This window comes from Arachis hypogaea, chromosome 19, assembly GCF_003086295.3.
Source record: "Arachis hypogaea cultivar Tifrunner chromosome 19, arahy.Tifrunner.gnm2.J5K5, whole genome shotgun sequence".
In the NCBI taxonomy this organism is placed as follows: domain Eukaryota; kingdom Viridiplantae; phylum Streptophyta; class Magnoliopsida; order Fabales; family Fabaceae; genus Arachis; species Arachis hypogaea.
In genome coordinates, this window is record NC_092054.1 from 71362273 (window position 1) to 71384297 (window position 22025).

A 22025-nucleotide genomic window follows, 5' to 3' on the forward strand; every position below is an offset into this window, starting at 1 on the left:
GTGCGAATTGTGAAAAGTGTGATTTACAATTCGTGCACCAGGTAGCAATGGAAAATTGTGTTCACAATTGAGGAGGATAACTAGAATAGGACTTCTAATTCTCATTCCTTGTCAAGAGCTTTGTTAGTTGTTTGTTCATTTTCATTGCCATTTACATTTCATGTCTATTATCTCAAAAACCCCAAAACATAACTCATAACCAATAATAAGGACACTTTATTGCAATTCCTAGAGATAACGACCCGAGGTTCAATACTTCGGTTTATAGATTTTAGGGGTTTGTTACTTGTGACAAACAATTTTTTATATGAAAGGATTAGTGTTGGTTTAGAAACTATATTGTAACGAGCTTTCATTTGTGAAATTCTAAGCCGTCAAACAACTCAAAATTCATCAAATCAAACATAAACTAACCATTATATCACAAAAAGACAAATAAGACAAAAGACTATAAACAAGAGATAGAGTTGGAATAATGTCACCATGGTGGGGTGTTTCCCACCAAGCACTTTGGTTTAGAGTCCTAAGTTGGACTTGCATGGCTTCATTGGTCACTTGGGAACTTCACCAAGGAGGAAGATCTCAAACTCCTTGGCATTTTTGGGTTGAGTGTGATAGATATGGTCCTTTGAACTTGATCTCTTAGCAACATCCTTTTCTTTTTGCTCCTTGCCATCCTCAATGACTTGCTCTTCAACTACGTGATGACAAGTCATCTTAGCCTAGTTTCACTAGCCTTTTTCTTTTGTTTTCAATTGATTTTATGCACTTTCTTAAGCCATAAGCAAGCCAATTGGGTAGATTTCCATGTTTCCTTTGATTCAATCAACCATGTATGAATTCATGCACTTTCATGAGATTTTATGCTATAATTGTCATATATTATGAAAGAAACACAATCTCATGATTTGGGGCATAGCTTTGATTGTTTTGATTGATTGATGATAGGTGGAAAGAGTTTTGAAGAAGGTTGAAGGAAGAAGGAATGGCGAGGAGCAAGAGAGAACAAAAAGTTTAAGCCAAAGTTTGCCTCAAACTTTACCTCAAACTTTTAGTCCAAACGTTGGTAGCAGCAAGTGAAGCCATCTGGTATAAAAAGTTTGAGTAAAAGTTTGCCTCAAACTTTTACTCAAACTTTTAGGATTTCAACCCGGTTCACAATGGATCTTTCTCCAACTCCAAGAGCAATCAACCAAGGCCTTTATCAACCCAATTCCATCAAGAGCAAAGGCCCAATTCAAAGCTTGAAGACCATTTGAAGAAAGTGTATAAATAGCTTAGGATTTAAGTTTTAAAAAAAAGCTTTTCCTTCCTAGTTTTGCTGGGTAGTTTTTGGAGAGCTTTTGGATTTTGAATTGTTCTGAGTTTCTGAGTTTGGGGAAGGAGAATTGAATTCTCTTCCTCTTAGTTTTCTTGTTTTCAATTTCAATTACACTTGTCTTGAGTCTTGGGTATTGAGAATTGGGGAAATTCTGTCTCAATCTCACCTTGAGATCTCTTTCTGTTTCTTTTATTGCACCATTGGAGAATTGAGATTTACATTCAAGCTTTCTTCTGTTTTGATCTTTAATTTCTTGCAATTGAATTCTACATTTGGATCTAGGAAGGCATTGAGATCTAGACTCGGTTAGCTAGTCTCTTGGGTCCTGAGATCTGGAGTTTTGATGAGCGGATATTTTATACGCTTTTTAGGGATAATTTCATATAGTTTAGAGTATGTTTTAGTTAGATTTTAGTCTATTCCTAGTAGTTTTTAGGAAAAATTCATATTTCTGGACTTTACTATGAGTTGTGTGTTTTTCTGTAATTTCAGGTATTTTTCTGGCTGAAATTGAAGGAGCTGAGCAAAATTTTGATTCAGGCTGAAAAAGGACTGCTGATGCTGTTGGATTCTGACCTCCCTGCACTCAAAGGGGATTTTCTGGAGCTACAGAACTCGAAATGGCATGCTTCCAATTGCGTTGGAAAGTAGACATTCAGGGCTTTCCAGCAATATATAATATTCCATACTTTGCACAAGGATAGACGACGTAAACCGGCGTTCAACGCCAGTTCTCTGCCCAATTCTGGCGTCCAGCGCCAGAAAAGGATCAAAAACTGGAGTTGAACGCCCAAACTGGCATAAAAACTGGCGTTCAACTCCACAAATGGCCTCCGCACGTGAATTGCTTAAAGTCTCAGCCCCAGCACACACCAAGTGGGCCCCAACACACCAAGTGGGCCCAGAAGTGGATCTCTGCATCATCCATCATAGTCCACTCATATTTTGTAACCCTAGGCTACTGGTTTAGTATTTAAACATCTTTTAGAGACTTATTTTGTATCTCATGACATTTCAGATCTAAACTTTGTATTCTCTGACGGCATGAGTCTCTAAACCCCATTGTTGGGGGTGAGGAGCTCTGCTGTGTCTCAATGAATTAATGCAAGTATTTCTGTTTCCCATTCAAACACGCTTGTTCCTATCTAAGATGTTCATTCGTGCTTAACAGTGATGAAGGTGATGACCCGTGACATTCATCACCTTCCTCAAACCATGAACGTGTGCCTGACAACCACCTCCGTTCTACATCCGACTGAATGAGTATCTCTTAGATTCCTTAATCAGAATCTCCGTGGTATAAGCTAGAACTGATGGCGGCATTCATGAGAATCCGGAAAGTCTAAACCTTGTCTGTGGTATTCCGAGTAGGATTCAATGATTGAATGACTGTGACGAGCTTCAAACTCCCGAAGGCTGGGCGTTAGTGACAGACGCAAAAGGATAGTAAATCCTATTCCAACCGGATCGAGAACCAACCGGTGATTAGCCGTGCTGTGACAGAGCGCGTGAGCGTAGTTTTCACTGGAAGGATGGAAGGTAGCCATTGACAACGGTGATCCACCAACACACAGCTTGCCATAGGAGGACGTGCGTGCGTGAATCAGAAGACAGAGGAAAGCAGAGATTCAGAGGACAAAGCATCTCCAAAACTCCAACATATTCTCCATTACTGCACAACAAGTAACTTTTAATTTATGCTCTACTGGTTATTCACAATTCAACTGATAAACATAATTGACTTCCTGACTAAGATTTACAAGATAACCATAGATTGCTTCAAACCAACAATCTCCGTGGGATTCGACTCTTACTCACGTAAGGTATTACTTGGACGACCCAGTGCACTTGCTGGTTAGTGGTACGCGTTGTGAAAAGTGTGATAACACAATTCGTGCACCAAGTTTTTGGCGCCGTTGCCGGGGAATTGTTCGTGTTTGAACAACTGACGGATTATTTTGTTGCTTAGATTAGGAAAAATCTTTCCTTTTTTGTTTAGAGTCTTTTATTATTTATCCCTTGTTAAAATACTTTAAACTTATAGCTCAGTTATTTAGAACGTGGTGTTTATGTTCATGATAATTGGCTATCATATTTTTTTTAAAAACCTTTTTCAAAAATAATTTTTCTATTAAATCCTGTGCCAAACTTTGAGTTTGGTGTTTTCAAAAATAATCTTTCTTAAAATTTTTGAAGGTCCCATAACTCATTTGGCTAGAGCGTTAATCTGTGTTCTTGGTAATTGGGTTAGAATCTTTTATACTCTTTTCAAAACCTTCTTTTTCAAAAATATTTTTTCTATTAAATCTTGTGCCAAACTTTAAGTTTGGTGTTTTCTTGTTGATTTCCCTTTGATTTTCGAAAATTTTAAGTTTGGTGTTCTTCCTTAATGTTCTTGTGTTCTTGTGAGTCTTCAAAGTGTTCTTGAGTTTCCTTGTGTCTTGATCTTAAAATTTTTAAGTTTGGTGTTCCTTGGTGTTTTCCCTCCAAATTTTTCGAAAACAAGGAGCATTAGATCTAAAAATTTTTAAATCTTGTACTATCTTATTGTTTTTCTCTCTCCTCACTAAATTCAAAAAAATATCTTTTCAAAATATCTCTTCTAACTTCCTAACTTCTTATCTTTTCAAAATTTGTTTCAACTAACTAACTAACTTTTTGTTTGTTTCTTAACTTTTTCAAAACTACCTAACTAACTCTCCCTCTTTCTAATTTTCAAAAATATCTTCCTCTTTTTCAAAAATTTCTCTTTTTTTTTTTAACTAATTAATTTTTTTTATAAACGAAAAAAAATTTATTTTCAAAATTCAAATTCTTTTTAGTTATTTTATTTTATTTAAGTGTTTACTTCTTAAAAAATAAAATAAATAAAAAGATAAATCAGTCCAAGTTATATCCATACATCCATCATGGACATAAGTGGAAATGAACAGTCCAGGAGGACTCTGGGGTCATATTCTAACCCCTCTACTGCTTCATATGGAAGTAGCATCTGCATACCCTCCATTGGAGTCAGTAGCTTTGAGTTGAATCCTCAGCTCATTATCATGGTGCAGCAAAGTTGCCAGTATTCCGGTCTTCCACAGGAAGAACCTACAGAGTTTCTGGCACAATTTTTACAAATTGCTGACACAGTACATGATAAGGAAATAGATCAGGATGTCTACAGACTATTACTGTTTCCATTTGCTATAAAAGATCAAGCCAAGAGGTGGTTAAATAACCAACCTAAGGCCAGCATAAGAACATGGAAACAGCTGACTGAAAAATTCCTGAATCAATATTTCCCTCCAAAAAGGATGACACAGCTAAGGCTGGACATCCAAGGCTTTAAACAAGGAGATAATGAATCTCTTTATGATGCCTGGGAGAGATACAGAGAGATGCTACGAAAATGCCCCTCTGAAATGTTTTCAGAGTGGGTTCAGTTAGACATCTTCTACTATGGGCTTGCAGAAGGAGCTCAGATGTCTTTAGATTACTCAGCTGGTGGATCTATCCATATGAGAAAAACAATTGAAGAAGCTCAAGAGCTCATTGATACAGTTGCCAGGAATCAGCATCTGTATCTAAGCAGCAACCCTTCCATGAATGAAGAGGTTAAAACAGTAACTGCTGAATTCAGTACTGTAAAACAAGCTGCTGAATTCAATCAGCAATTAGATTTTCTAACAAAATAGCTAGCTGAATTCAAAGACAGGTTACAGGAGACAAGGATAGCTAATATACATATGGACGAACAGTTTAAGCAAATAAAGCAGCAGCTATCAAAGCAAATAGCAGAAGAATGCCAAGCAGTTCAATTAAGAAGTGGGAAAACATTAAATACCCCACCTCAAGGCATCAAAAATTCAAGAAATGAGCGACCCACCAAAGATTCCCTTGAGGACAGTAAGAGCCCAGGGAAAAATAATTCTGGCACTAAAACGCCAGAAAATGGGTGGAAGGCTGGCGCTGAACGCCCAGACCATGCCCAAAACTGGCGTTCAGCGCCAGAAACAAGGCAGGATTGGCGTTCAACGCCAGAAATGGGCAAGAATCTGGCGTTGAACGCCCAAATGGGGCAGAATCCAGCATTGAACGCCCAACAGGGGCACATTTCTGGCGTTCAGGCGCCAGGAACAGACAGTGAGCTGGCGTCTAACGTCACTCCAGCTTCTGACTCTGGTACTCAATTGCCAGTGAGGGATCAGACACACACAAGTGCTGACAACAACCCCTCTAAAAAGGCTTCTTTAACCACTAAGGTTGAGGAATATAAAGCCAAGATACCTTATCCTCAAAAACTCCGGAAAGAGGAGCAGGATAAGCAATTTGCTCGCTTTGCAGATTATCTAAGGACTCTTGAAATAAAGATTTCATTTGCAGAGGCACTTGAGCAAATACCTTCTTATGCCAAGTTCATGAAAGAGATCTTGAGTCATAAAAAGGAGTGGAGAGAAACAGAAAGAGTTCTCCTCACTGAAGAATGCAGTGCAGTCATTCTGAAAAGCTTTCCTGAAAAGCTTAAAGACCCTGGGAGTTTTCTGATACCATGCATATTAGAAGGTGATTGCACCAAGACAGCTTTATGCGATCTTGGGGCAAGCATCAACCTAATACCTGCATCCACTATCAGGAAGCTTGGCTTAACTGAAGAAGTTAAACCAACCCGGATATGTCTCCAACTTGCTGATGGTTCCACTAAATACCCATCAGGCGTGATTGAGGACATGATTGTCAGAGTTGGGCCATTCGCCTTTCCCACTGACTTTGTTGTGCTGGAAATGGAGGAGCACAAGAGTGCCACTCTCATTCTAGGAAGACCCTTCCTAGCAACTGGACGATCCCTCATTGACGTCCAACAGGGGGAAATAACCCTGAGAGTCAACGATGACGAGTTCAAGTTGAACGCTGTCAAAGCCATGCAGCATCCAGACACATCAACAGACTGCATAAAAGTTGACCTTATTGACTCTTTGGTAGAAGAGATCAACATGGCTGAGAGTCTCGAATCAGAGTTGGAAGACATCTTTAAAGATGTTCAGCCTGATTTGGAGGATTCAGGGGACATGAAAGAGCCTCTGAAATTTCTTCTGAAAGAGGAAAAACCTCCTAAACCCAATGTTCTGAAAATCGGTTCGAACCGGCCGGTCGAACCGGTCGAACCGTGAATCGGGCGCTAAAGCGGTTCGGTCAATAAAGGAAACCGCAAAATTTGATAACCGATATTGAACCGACGAACCGGCCGGTTACCGGTCGGTCGAACCGAACCGGGACCCAGCCGGTTTTTTAACCTGACAGCAAAACGCCGTCGTTTTGCAATGTGGGAAGCCCTAATTCCCTTTTCTCCTTCGTCAGTTTCGTCTTCGTGCTTCACTCCAGCCTCAGCGTCCCACACCCACACTCCCACTCCCACAGAACAACACCCACGAGGCCACCAGGCCACGACCCACCACGACCCACCGGCCACCACTGTGAGAGACAGAACGCCTGAAGCCCTCAACGCACTCACCTCCGTCGCGCCTTCAGCAGCGTCGCGCCTTCAGCAGCGTCGCGACCTCAGCAGCTTCGCGGCCTCAGCAGCATCGCGCCCTCAGCCTCCGTCGCGCCTTCAGCAGCGTCGCGCCCTCAGCAGCGTCAGCACGGTCAGCGCCCTCAGCCACTTCGCCGTCAGCGTCTGCCTCTGAGAGAAAGCAATAGAGAAGCGTCAGCAGCGTTGAAGAACTGAAGTCTCATTTCCAGGTAATTTTTATTTTTTAATTTGGTTATGATTTATGAACATGATTTTGTGATGAAATCTGATACTCTGTGAACTCTGTGAACAAAGAATTTTGATGAAATTCTGAGTCTCTAAAACCGTTATGAACTGATATAGTGATATCAACTCTGTGAACTGACTGAACTCTGATGAAGTCATGAAACTGTCATGAAATATGATTATGAACTGATTCTGTGATGAAATATGAATTGATTTTGTGAATTCTGATTTTGTGAAATCTGATTGTGTGAACTCTGATTTTGTGACATGATTTTGTCATTGTGAACTCTGGTTTTGACGTTTTGTATACTCTGATTTTGAGAGATGATTTTGTGAATTGAATTATGAATTTTTTGAACCTGAGATGTTGTTTGTATACTCTGATTTTGGAATTTGGATGTTGTTTGTTTAATGTTCATTTGTTGTGAACTTGAGAGTTGAGATTACTGTGAATCAAAAGGGAACACGTGTAGTTGGAATAGTACAAAGAATGAATTCAGTTGTTTAGACAACCATAAAGGTAGCTTATTTTTTTATTTTATTTTTTCATTTTGTTGCATTTGACATGACTAATAGCCAATTTAATTAAGCTTGACTCTTGTTGTTTTGGAGTAGATTCTTTCTTAGATGTTTATTAACAAATAATTGAAGCAAGTAGATGAATTTCATGAAAACATTAGACATCCAAATCAATGAATTAGTCCATGATTCCGACTAGCTTTATGTACCTTTTAACTTGTTCAACAAATTCAGGGTTATTGCTTTTTCGAGTGATTGCATGATCTAAGTTTACTGGTGTAGTTGCAGGACCATCAACAGCTCTGGTAACAACAGGTTAGTTTTCACTTCATTATGCCTTCTCTTTTTTTTTAATGCTTTTCTTGGTATCATTATTAATTAGCCTGAAAGCAAGTAAATGTGAAAATTTTCTAAAGATGGAGTTTTGATGAATGCAGGATCAGTACTGGGATCATTTTTCCTTATCCTGCTTACCGGTGTGATTTACTACATCTATGATACTTGCATAATACAAAAATATGATTATATTTTCTTAGATGAGATTGATGCTGATTTAGATCAAGGTGGTGGTGGTGGTAGTACTAGTACATTTTATGCTGCACCACTTGCTTTTTCTGGTCCAAGTAGTGGAAATGAAGGTGATGAAATCAATGACGCAAATCTGCAACAAATTATGGAGGATTTTGATGGTTGATGACAAATTTGGCTCATTTTGATGCTGCTATGTTATGTTTGGTTGTTTGTTTGTTGACTTTTGAACTTTGAATTTGTATTTGAATGAGATTATAACATTTGGTTTATGTAGTACTTTTAATTTGAATGATATTTTCAAGTTTAGATTAGACTATAATTATATTTTTATGTGTTTATTTATTATTTTATTATAAAACGGTTTTTACGGTTCAACCACGGTCAGATCGGTTGAACCTATGAACCAATGAACCAGTACCTAGAACGGTTTGATGACCGGTTCGGTTTTCAGAACCTTGCCTAAACCAGAGCTCAAGCCACTGCCACCATCCTTGAAATATGCATTTCTAGGAGAAGGTGACACCTTTCCAGTGATCATAAGCTCTGCTTTAAATTCACAGGAAGAGGAAGCACTTATTCAAGTGCTAAGGACACACAAGACAGCTCTTGGGTGGTCCATAGGTGACCTTAGGGGCATAAGCCCAGCTAGATGCATGCACAAAATCCTACTGGAGGATAATGCCAAACCAGTGGTTCAACCACAGAGGCGGCTAAATCCAGCCATGAAGGAAGTGGTGCAGAAAGAGGTCACCAAATTACTAGAGGCTGGGATTATTTATCCCATTTCTGATAGCCCCTGGGTGAGCCCTGTTCAAGTCGTCCCAAAAAAGGGAGGCATGACAGTGATTCATAATGAAAAAAATGAACTGGTTCCTACAAGAACAGTTACAGGGTGGCGCATGTGTATTGACTACAGAAAGCTCAATACAGCCACCAGAAAGGATCATTTTTCTTTACCATTCATAGACCAGATGCTAGAGAGACTAGCAGGTCATGATTATTACTGCTTTTTGGATGGTTACTCAGGCTATAACCAGATTGCAGTAGATCCCCAGGATCAAGAGAAAACAGCATTCACATGTCTATCCGGAGTGTTTGCTTATAGAAGGATGCCCTTTGGGCTATGCAATGCACCTGCAACCTTCCAGAGATGCATGCTCTCTATTTTCTCTGATATGGTGGAAAAATTTCTGGAAGTCTTCATGGATGACTTCTCAGTATATGGAGACTCATTCAGCTCCTGTCTTGATCACCTGAAACTTGTTCTGAAAAGATGCCAAGAAACCAACCTAGTTTTAAACTGGGAAAAGTGTAACTTCATGGTGACTGAAGGAATTGTTCTTGGGCATAAAATCTCAAACAAGGGAATAGAGGTGGATCAAGCAAAAATAGAGGTAATTGAAAAATTACCACCACCTGCCAATGTTAAGGCAATCAGAAGCTTTCTGGGGCATGCAGGATTCTATAGGAGGTTTATAAAGGATTTTTCAAAAATCGCAAAACCTCTAAGCAATCTGCTAGCTGCTGACACGCCATTTGTGTTTGACACAGCATGCCTGCAGGCGTTTGAAACGCTGAAAGCTAAGCTGGTCACAGCACCAGTCATTTCTGCACCAGACTGGACATTGCCATTTGAGTTAATGTGTGATGCCAGTGATCATGCCATTGGTGCAGTATTGGGACAGAGGCATGACAAGCTTCTGCATGTCATTTATTATGCCAGTCGCGTTCTAAATGATGCCCAGAAAAATTACACAACCACAGAAAAAGAACTACTTGCAGTGGTTTACGCCATTGACAAGTTCAGATCATACTTAGTAGGATCAAAAGTGATTGTGTATACTGACCATGCTGCTCTTAAATATCTACTCACAAAGCAGGATTCAAAACCCAGGCTCATCAGATGGGTATTGCTTCTGCAAGAGTTTGATATAGAAATAAGAGACAGAAAAGGGACAGAGAACCAAGTAGTTGATCATCTGTCCCGGATAGGGCCAGTGGAAGGGACGTCCCTCCCCTTCCTTGAGATCTCTGAGACGTTCCCTGATGAGCATCTATTTGCCATTCAGGAAGCACCATGGTTTGCCGATATTGCAAACTATAAAGCTGCAAGGTTCATACCCAAGGAGTACAATAGAATACAAAAAAAGAAACTAATTACTGATGCAAAGTACTACTTGTGGGATGAGCCCTATCTCTTTAAGAGATGTGCAGACGGAATTATCCGTAGGTGTGTCCCCAGAGAGGAAGCACAGAGAATCCTATGGCATTGCCATGGATCTCAATATGGAGGCCATTTCGGAGGTGAGCGAACAGCCACCAAGGTTCTCCAATGTGGCTTCTATTGGCCCACACTCTATAAAGATTCCCGAGAGTTTGTACGTAATTGTGACAGTTGCCAAAGAGCTAGTAACCTACCTCATGGTTACGCCATGCCTCAACAAGGGATCTTGGAAATAGAGTTGTTTGATGTATGGGGAATTGACTTCATGGGACCTTTCCCACCATCATACTCAAACACTTATATTCTGGTGGCAGTTGACTATGTATCAAAATGGGTTGAGGCTATCGCCACACCCTCCAATGATACTAAAACAGTGCTGAAATTCCTCCAGAAACATATCTTTAGCAGGTTTGGTGTCCCTAGAGTGTTAATCAGCGATGGGGGCACTCACTTCTGCAATAAACAGCTTTACTCTGCCATGGTTCGGTATGGAATTCGCCACAAAGTGGCCACTCCATATCATCCACAAACCAACGGGCAAGCTGAAGTCTCTAACAGAGAATTAAAGAGAATCCTGGAACGGACAGTAAATACCCGTAGAAAGGATTGGGCAAGGAGCTTGGATGATGCTCTGTGGGCTTACAGAACAGCATTCAAGACCCCTATAGGTACCTCTCCATACCAACTCGTGTATGGTAAGGCATGCCACTTGCCCGTGGAACTGGAACATAAGGCCTACTGGGCAACCAGATTCCTAAACTTAGATGCCAAATTAGCAGGAGAAAAACGATTGCTCCAGCTAAATGAGCTAGAGGAATTCAGATTCACAGCTTTCGAAAATGCCAAGCTTTATAAAGAAAAATAAAAAAAATGGCATGACAGAAAGCTGTCATCTAGAATCTTTGAACCAGGACAAAAAGTCCTGTTGTTTAACTCTAGACTCAGGCTATTCCCCGGGAAACTGAAATCCCGGTGGAGCGGACCATACGTGATTACAAGTGTGTCACCATATGGTTATGTGGAGCTTCAAGATATTGATTCTGATAAGAAGTTCATTGTCAATGGACAGAGAATCAAGCATTATCTTGAAGGCAACACTGAGCAAGAATGCTCAAGGCTGAAGCTAGATTAAAAGCTCAGCAAGGTCCAGCTAAATACAATAAAGAAGCGCTTGCTGGGAGGCAACCCAGCCATGGGGCAACAATCCTCTAAGCATTTTGCCCTATTTCTATCTTTATTTTTTATATATATATAGAGTTCATTGACAACAAGGTAAATAATCATTTACAGAAGACCTCGGCACACAAAACAGAGTAAAAGAGCTCAATGGCAAGAAAATGCCAGTAAAGGGGCATTTTGGGCGTTCAGCGCCCAAAATGGGCATCCACTGGGCGCTGAACGCCAGTAATGGCAGCATTTGGGCGTTCAACGCCAGAAATGGCCACCCACTGGGCGTTGAACGCCAGGAATGGCAGCAACTGGGCGCTGAACGCCCAGGAGATCAGTATTTGGGCGCTGAACGCCCAAAACAGGCAGTGTTTGGGCGTTCAAACGCCAGGAGGATAGGGAGGAGCCAAATCCAGTAATCCCACACGTATTTCCATTTTAATTTCAAATTTTATGATTCAATACATGATTTTATTTACATAAACATGTCAAGAACCCTGATTTCTAAAAATCCTACCCTCAAAATATCAAATGTATCTTAATTCATAAGCACACACCCTCTTTGCAAAATCAATCCAACTCTTTTCAAATCTTTTCCAAAAACAAATCTATCTTTCTCACCCTAAAATCTTTTCAATATCTTTTTCATATTATCTTTTTCAAAAACCCAGATTTATCTTTTTCAAAAATCTATCCTATCTTTTCAAAATCAAACTATATCTTCTATCTTATCTTTTTCACTCTAAAATCTTTTCAATATCTTTTTCATATTATCTTTTTCAAAAACCCAGATTTATCTTTTTCAAAAATCTATCCTATCTTTTCAAAATCAAACTATATCTTCTATCTTATCTTTTTCAACTCAATCTTTTTATCTTATCTCTTCCAATTTTTCGAAAATACACCCCCCACCCCCTTTAAATTGGGTTCGGCCTCCCCCCTCCTCCATCAACAAGTGCACCTCAGTCTCCTTCTATCCCTCTCCTTTCTTTTCTTTTGCTTGAGGACAAGCAAACCTCTAAGTTTGGTGTGTTTATCCAAGATCACTACTAAGATTATGGCTCTCAAAGGGAAACAATACACTCCAAGAGGCAAGAAAGAGAGCGTTCCAAAACCACTTTGGAATCAAGGGAAGTTCTTATCTAAAGAACATTCAGACCATTATCTTAAAGTAATGGGTCTGAGATCAGTGATCCCGGAAGTTAGATTCGATCTGAAAGAAGACGAATATCCGGAGATCCAGGAGCAAATTCGAATCAGGAACTGGGAAGTCCTAGCTAATCCTGAAATGAAAGTAGGAAGGAACATGGTCCAGGAGTTCTATGCTAATATGTGGCAGACTGACAAGCAAAGACTATCTGGAACTGCCTGCTACGAATTTCGGACCATGGTCAGGGGAAAAATTGTTCATACCACCCCTGATAAGATCAGAGAGATACTAAAGCTACCTCAGCTAAAGGATGATCCAGACTCCTTCAACAGGAGGATGATGAGAGCAGACATTGGCCTGGATAAGATTCTAGAGGACATCTGTATCCCTGGAGCCAGGTGGACCACCAACACAAAGGGCGTCCCAAATCAACTCAAGAGGGAGGATCTCAAACCAGTTGCCAGAGGATGGCTGGACTTCATTGGGCGTTCTCTGTTGCCCACCAGCAACCGTTCTGAAGTCACAGTTAAAAGAGCAGTGATGATTCATTGCATCATGATGGGAAAGGAAGTGGAGGTTCATCAACTGATTTCAACAGAGCTCTATAAGATTGCTAACAAAAATTCAAGAGAGGCCAGGTTGGCTTATCCAAGCGTGATTTCTCTGCTCTGCAAGGACGCTGGAGTCAAGATGGGAATAACTGAATATATCCTAATTGAAAAGTCAATCACCAAAGCATCAATGGAAAGACAACAAGCACAGGAGGAACATATCAAGAAGAGAGCACAGGAATTCCTCCCAGAGATTCCTCAAGCGGAATATTGGGAATATCTTGAGACGTCTGTCACCAAGATACAGGAAGCTATGGAGCAAATAATAAAACAACAGAAGGAACACAGTCAAATGCTGACCCATATGCTTAAAGAACAAGAGGAGCAGGGACGTGACTTAAGGGAACTGAAGCGCCAAAAATCTTCTGTGATACCAAGCCTCCCAAGGATCAGAGGAACCCCCATACCCCCAGAATAAAGGTTGTTAATTTCCAATTTCTGCCTTAACTCTGTGACAGTGTCCTTATAAAAGTACCTTAGAAGTCATAATTAGTATCTATTTTGATTTTATCTCCAATTAAGCTATAGTTTATTTTTTCTCATCATCATTAAACATGAATAAAATAGTAGATCTATTGAATAAGAAGCAATAAAATTTCGAGTTTAAATAAAACAAATTCTAATTGGTTAAATGTGGTGGCAATGCTTTCTGTCTTCTGAATGAATGCTTGAACAGTGCATATGTCTTTTGAATTTGTTGTTCAAGACTGTTAAATATGTTGGCTCTTGAAAGAATGATGAACATGAGACATGTTATTGATAATCTGAAAATCATCAAAATGATTCTTGAAGCAAGAAAAAGCAGCAAAGAACAAAGCTTGCAGAAAAAAAAAAAAAAAAAAGAGAGAAGAAAAGCAAGCAGAAAAAGCCAAAAGCTCTTAAAACCAAAAGGCAAGGGCAAATAAAAAGGATCCCAAGGCTTTGAGCATTAGTGGATAGGAGGGCCTAAAGAACTAAAATCCTGGTCTAAGCGGCTAAACCAAGCTGTCCCTAACCATGTGCTTGTGGCGTGAAGGTGTCAAGTGAAAACTTGAGACTGAGCGGTTAAAGTCAAGGTCCAAAGCAAAAAGAAGAGTGTGCTTAAGAACTCTGGACACCTCTAATTGGGGACTTTAGCAAAGCTGAGTCACAATCTGAAAAGGTTCACCCAGTTATGTGTCTGTGGCATTTATGTATCCGGTAGTAATACTGGAAAACAAAGTGCTTAGGGCCACGGCCAAGACTCATAAAGAAGCTGTGTTCAAGAATTATCACACTGAACTAAGAGAATCAATAACACTATCTGAATTCTGAGTTCCTATAGATGCCAATCACTCTGAGCTTCAATGGATAAAGTGAGATGCCAAAACTGTTCAGGAGCAAAAAGCTACTAGTCCCGCTCATCTAATTAGAATCTGAGCTTCAATCAAAAACTCTGAGATATTATTGCTTCTCAACCTATTAGTCTTCTATTTTATTTGTCTAGTTGCTTGAGGACAAGCAACAGTTTAAGTTTGGTGTTGTGATGAGCGGATATTTTATACGCTTTTTGGGGATAATTTCATATAGTTTAAAGTATGTTTTAGTTAGTTTTTAGTCTATTCCTAGTAGTTTTTAGGAAAAATTCATATTTCTGGACTTTACTATGAGTTGTGTGTTTTTCTGTAATTTCAGGTATTTTTCTGGCTGAAATTGAAGGAGCTGAGCAAAATTTTGATTCAGGCTGAAAAAGGACTGCTGATGCTGTTGGATTCTGACCTCCCTGCACTCAAAGGGGATTTTCTGGAGCTACAGAACTCGAAATGGCATGCTTCCAATTGCGTTGGAAAGTAGACATCCAGGGCTTTCCAGCAATATATAATAGTCCATACTTTGCACAAGGATAGACGACGTAAACTGGTGTTCAACGCCAGTTCTCTGCCCAATTCTGGCGTCCAGCGCCAGAAAAGGATCAAAAACTGGAGTTGAACGCCCAAACTGGCATAAAAACTGGCGTTCAACTCCACAAATGGCCTCCGCACGTGAATTGCTTAAAGTCTCAGCCCCAGCACACACCAAGTGGGCCCCAGCACACCAAGTGGGCCCCAGAAGTGGATCTCTACATCATCCATCATAGTCCACTCATATTATGTAACCCTAGGCTACTGGTTTAGTATTTAAACATCTTTTAGAGACTTATTTTGTATCTCATGACATTTCAGATCTAAACTTTGTATTCTCTGACGGCATGAGTCTCTAAACCCCATTGTTGGGGGTGAGGAGCTCTGCTGTGTCTCAATGAATTAATGCAAGTATTTCTGTTTCCCATTCAAACACGCTTGTTCCTATCTAAGATGTTCATTCGCGCTTAACTGTGATGAAGGTGATGACCCGTGACATTCATCACCTTCCTCAAACCATGAACGTGTGCCTGACAACCACCTCCGTTCTACATCCGACTGAATGAGTATCTCTTAGATTCCTTAATCAGAATCTCCGTGGTATAAGCTAGAACTGATGGCGGCATTCATGAGAATCCAGAAAGTCTAAACCTTGTCTGTGGTATTCCGAGTAGGATTCAATGATTGAATGACTGTGACGAGCTTCAAACTCCTGAAGGCTGGGCGTTAGTGACAGACGCAAAAGGATAGTAAATCCTATTCCAACCGGATCGAGAACCAATCGGTGATTAGCCGTGCTGTGACAGAGCACGTGAGCGTAGTTTTCACTGGAAGGATGGAAGGTAGCCATTGACAACGGTGATCCACCAACACACAGCTTGCCATAGGAGGACGTGCGTGCGTGAATCAGAAGACAGAGGAAAGCAGAGATTCAGAGGACAAAGCATCTCCAAAACTCCAACATATTCTCCATTACTGCACAACAAGTAACTTTTAATTTATGCTCTACTGGTTATTCACAATTCAACTGATAAACATAATTGACTTCCTGACTAAGATTTACAAGATAACCATAGATTGCTTCAAACCAACAATCTCCGTGGGATTCGACCCTTACTCACGTAAGGTATTACTTGGACGACCCAGTGCACTTGCTGGTTAGTGGTACGCGTTGTGAAAAGTGTGATAACACAATTCGTGCACCAAGTTTGCATTTTACATTCTCTGTTTAAAGCTTTTCAAGTTCATTTACATTTCTGTTTGAGATCCGGTTCAATTCAAGTCATTTTCTACTTGTCTGATTAATGCAATTTAATTTTCCTTGTTTAATTTCTGCAAATCCACTTCCCAATTCCCTTTACCATTCAAGTCATTTACATTTCTTGCACTTTAAGATTCTGCAATTTACATTTCTTGCAATCTAAGTTTCTGCAATTTACATTACTTGTTCTTTAAGATTCAGCACTTTATTTTCTGTTCTCTTTAATTTCATGCAATTTATCCATTCCCTTTACTTTCCATGCAATTTAAATTCTGTTAATCACAAATCACTCAACCAAATCTTGATTCGCTTGACTAAATCAACCACTAAACTAAAATTGCTCAATCCTTCAATCCCTGTGGGACCGACCTTACTCCCGTGAGTTTTATTACTTGATGCGACCCGGTGCACTTGCCGGTGAGTTTTGTGTGTTTGGAATTCGTTTTTTCAAAAATAAACATCTCTACGTCGCAGCCAAAAATAGAATATGCTTCAAGAACGGGCTTGTTGGACTCCTCCAGGGTGAACTTGACTAACTTGCCATCCGCCTCAAAAGAATAGACTCCCGAATGTGCATCTAGCTTGAAACGGGCTGTCTTTAAGAATGGCCTTCCAAGGAGTATGGATGATGGCTTGTTTGAGTCAATGGGAGGTGTCTTCAATATGTGAAAATCAACTGCAAAGAGCAATCCTTGAATATTGACTAGGACATTTTTGGCAATCCCAACAACGGACACAATACTCTTGTCGGCTAGCACAAACCTCACCCCGGACCTCTTTCGGGGTGACAAATTCAATCTTTCATAGATGAGGAGTGGCATAATGCTCATGCACGCCCCCAAACCACACATACAGTCCATGAATTTAATTCCGCAATCAAGCAAGTGACCAAACATGGGCCGGGATCATTGCATTTTGCAGGAAGTAAGGAGGAGATAGAATCATCTACCGGCCTTGTGTTGAGGTTGCCTAGCTTTTCTTTGTGAGTGCAAACATCTTTAAGGAACTTGGCATATCTTGGCACTTGTTGAATTGCTTGGAAGAGAGGGACGGTGACTTCAACCTTCTTGAAAACTTCCACCATAGTGGGGTCAAGCTCTTCTTGTTTCTTGGCCTTCTTGGCTAAAGTTGGGAAAGGAATGGGCAAAGGCTCTTCAAGCAAAGTCTTTCTCTTTGGCTCCTTGACCTTGGGTGGTTCTTCCTTAATTTTATCAACACCTTCATCTTCATCCCTCATCACCTCCACTTCATCCCCACATCTTCATTATTTGTCTCTTCACTCAACTTTGTAGGTATAGCAACATTCTTATCCAATTTAGTGCTGCTCCTAAGGGTAATGGCATTGATGCTACCCGTAGGGTTGGGTTGAGGTTGGGAGGGCAAACTACTTGAGGTTGAAGCTTGTTGGGTGTTTTGTGCGGTTTGAGAAGGGAGAGTCAAACGGGAAAGGGCATCGGCTATTGTAGCCATATATGCTTCTTGTTTCTTGTGAAACTCTCGTTGTTCTTGCATGAAGGTGTGAATTGTGTCATTCATGTGAGATTGGTTGGAGAGAAGGGCTTGGTTGACTTGAGGAGGGCTAGGCCTACTATGTGGGGCTTGGTACTTCCCTTGAGGCCGAGATTGTGGGGGTTGTTGGTATGGTTGTTGGTATGGTTATTGGTATGGTTGTTGGCCTTGGGGTTGTTGATAGTATTAGACTTGGGCATTTTGGTTGGGATGAGCTTGAGGAGCTTGGTTCCACCTTTGGTTTGAGTTATCCCTCCACCCTTTGTTTTGATTTCATCCATGTTGGTTGGATCATTGATTGTAATTTGGTTTTTGTGGGTAAGAGTTAGCTACTGCCAATGTACTGTACTCTTGGAGCTGAGGACACTCATCAGTATAATGAGTGTTACACGCACAAACACCACATACCCTTGGTGGTCCTTCGATCCTTTGAGGTTGAGGTGGAGCACTTATCAATGCTTGAGGGATTTGTTGCCCTTGGGTGAGTTGCCGTAACATAATTGTCATTTCACCAAGGGTCTTGGTCAAAATAGCATCTCCGGAGGGAGAAACTTTATTCACAGCTTTCGGTTGTAGGCTCCTCACCCTTGAGTGTTGAGTGGAGTCCTCCAAGTCTGATATAACTTCCTATGCTTCCGCAGCGGTCTTATTCTTGGTTAATGAACCTCCACTCGCGGCATCTAGGAGAAGCTTGTCTTGGTGATGCATTCCTTGACAGAAATAACTAATAAGAACCAACTCGTCAATCCGATGGTGAGGACAAGCCTCCAGCAACTTCTTGAATCTCTCCCAATACTCATACAAAGTCTCCCCATACCGTTGCACAATGCAAGAAATCTCTCTTCGCAACTTGTCTGTTTTCTGGGGAGGATAGAACTTTTCCAAAAACTCTTTACGCAACAAGTCCTAGTTGGCTCTAACTTCACCCGTCTGAGTATAAAACTACTCCTTCGCTTTTCCCTCCAAAGAGAAAGGAAAGGCGAAGACCAACACTGCAGCTTAATCGGCCCCATGTCTTCTTGCGGTTGCACAAGCAACTTGGAAATCCTTGAGATGCTTCAAGGGATCCTCTCCAGGTAATCCATTATACTTGGGGAGCAAGTTTATCGTACCAGACTTGAGCACAAAATTTGGGTCTAAGTCCGGATACAAGATTTGAAGTGGTTGTAAGTCAAGATCAAGAGCTCCAGCCTCCTTCAAGGTGATTCTTCTAGGTGGGTCCGCCATGTCGGTGTCACCTGAGTCACTCAAAGAGAATTCAGTACTCCTCACAGATGAATATAGAGTCTCCTCGTTGATTGGAGAATGATGGTCACGGATGGTTGGTGATAGTGAATAGGAGTGCTCCTCAAGGGAACCCAATTCACTATCCACAAAAGCTAGCCAGCGCCGAGCTTGCCTTAAACGAGTTAAAGTTCTTTCAATTTCCAGATCAAAAGTGGCCAAGCTCGGGTCTGGAAGCGACCGTGTCATTCAACTGAGGAGGCAATAAAACCATGCAATTATGAAGGGAAAACGAAAATAGACAAGTAAACAAGAACCAACTCAACAATCAAAAAGAGGAATGTGGTATCTACAATTAGAGCCAAGTTGCAAACCAAAATCAAGTATTCACAATATTCACATATTTACAACAACCAAAATAGTAGCACTCATTGCACTTAAAGTGAACTCCCCGGCAACGGCGCCAAAATTTGATGTAAGAGGGACCAAGAGCAAGGGTAGGAATTTTCCTCTAAATTGGGGTTAGCATCGTAAGTATAGTCCTAACCCAACGAATTGGCCCCTCCAATCAAATTAGAGGTTCACAAGATATGTCACAAGCAAAACCAAATTAAAATCGAGAGTATTAGACTCCTGAGTCATCTCCCTAGGAGCACTTTAGAGCAACGAGTGTGCAATTCTGGTTGTAGTGATCAACGGGTTGTGAATGAAGAAATGAACATATAAAGCAATAAAAGAACATGCAAAATTGTAATGATTGAACTAATTAAGAAATTAAAGAACTGACTATGTAATATAAACAAGTAAAGTATAAAAGAAATCAACATATAAAGGTATGAAAGATTGAAAGCATTAAAAATAGTCTTGGCTTGGCATGAGCTAAGGATCCTTTCCTTGTTGGAACAACAACTATGACAATTATGATGGATTAGTCTCACTTGATCAACCATCACATCGGAAAGTAAGTTAAATGAGCATAAGTGTCCTTAACCCATAAATCCTAACATACTTGCTAATTACCTTAGCAATAAATTAGTGTTAGTGGGAGCAAGACATTTAACAACCCAAGAATTGAAAATAAATGTTGGACATTCCAACTCTAGAAACCCAATTGCTCACTTTACCCAAGCCAAGAGCCAAAAATTTAGCCTAAAACCATGTTTGACATTTTGTCAAACACTTAGTGGGCAAAAAGCTTAAACATGAGGAAAATGAGTAAGGACTTGAAACTAAAGGTAACAATGAAACTCAATCAACAAGAATAACACAAGAAAGCATATAATCAACATCCAACATAAAATTCATCAACAAGAAATTGAAATTGCAAGAGAGAAGCAAAAGTGAACTATAACTTAAATTAGAAGAAAGAGTAATAACAATGTAACTATAAAGAGTAATAACAAGGAAATACTTACAATGAAAGCTTGCAAAATCCAAGATCAAAAATAGAAATGGCACTTGAATGTAAAACCCTAATATAAACCCTAATAGAGATGATGAAAAACTTAGAGAAAAACTAAACTAAAAGATTCCTACTACTACTCCTAAACTATACTAAATGATATGCTATGTTATGCCTTCATTCCCCCCTCCAATATGAGCTAGAAGACTTCAGAAATGGGCCTCCAAAGCCCCCAAATTGCGACGCACATGCTATTTTAATGAAGTCATGTGCGGACACCTATGCGGACGCACAGACACGTGCGTTCGCACACTTCGTGGGAAATCCAGGCTTGTGTGTACGCACAAGCAGCCGTGCGCACGAACACTACGTGATGCTTGGCTGGACGCGCAACGCGCTCGATGCAATCCACACGCTTTGCTTGGGTGACTGTGCGTACGCACAGGCAGCTGTGCGCACGCACACGTCTCTGAGCTCACTCCTTTGATTTCTCTTGCTTCCTCCACTTTGCGTGCTCTTCTTCCATTTTCTCCAATCCATTCCTACCTTATATACCTGAAAGCACTCACCAACAACATCAAGGCATCGAATGGAAGGCAAATAGAATAAAATAGATTCAATTAAGTATAAAATAGCATATTTTCATGATCAAGCACAAATTGGGAGGAGAGATCAAAAGCATGCTACTCAAAGGAATAAGTGTGAGTTTATGTGATAAAAATCCATTCAATTCTAACCAACAATCATCATCAAATATGGATTCATCAATTTCCCCACACTTAAACACTAGCATGTCCTCATTCTAAACAAACAAAGGAGATAGATGAACGGGAAAATGACTTATGCTATATACTACTTAAATGCATGCAACTATCCTAAGGCTAATCACTAATATGTACTACGATGAGATTGGGTAGAAACGAACCATGAAATTCCAATCCATCACAAGAAACTATAGGGCCAATGCAAAGGATTCATGCATTAAGATCAATATCCAAAGAATTGAATTGAAGTTGTCAAAACTATCCAATCAAACAACTTGCAGGAAGACGCAATATGAGTTGTAAAAACATGGAATTGAGCGATCGAACCCCTCACCGGATATGTATCCACTCAATTCGCTCAGTGTTTAGGGTTTAACCACTCAATTATCCTTTTATCGTGCTTTTCAAAGATTTGCAAGTCATCTAACAATCAACTAGTATTTAATGCATGAATAACAAGTATCATGAGGCCTTTAGAGGGATGTAATGGGGCTAGAGTTAGGTAGGATGAAGTTTGGCTAAGTGGACTTAAAGAATTAATTCTTTGATTAGCTTGAATGCCCACCTACTCCTGCATCTCCTATGTACACATAACAATGCAACTTTCCTACCCATTTCCTTTTTCATATCTCACTTTACTCAAGTATTTTCTTTTCAAACATGGCATATGCATCCTTTATTTACCCTTTCTATTCATACTTTATTATGCACAAGGGATTTTTTTTTTACTTGAACTATGAATG

The 22025-nt window shown here is 40.2% G+C and overlaps 1 long non-coding RNA gene and 1 other non-coding gene across 2 annotated transcripts; both read left to right on the forward strand.

Annotated features, from left to right (window-relative positions):
* The first annotated feature begins 7266 nt into the window (after positions 1-7266).
* On the forward strand, positions 7267-8097 carry LOC140181917 (uncharacterized). Its single transcript, XR_011877569.1, has 3 exons — positions 7267-7581; positions 7869-7895; positions 8018-8097. It is a non-coding gene; the product is annotated as an uncharacterized lncRNA (long non-coding RNA).
* A 10540-nt stretch (positions 8098-18637) lies between these two features.
* On the forward strand, positions 18638-18744 carry LOC112780645 (small nucleolar RNA R71). Its single transcript, XR_003191467.1, has one exon. It is a non-coding gene; the product is annotated as a small nucleolar RNA R71 (small nucleolar RNA).
* The last annotated feature ends 3281 nt before the right edge of the window (positions 18745-22025 follow it).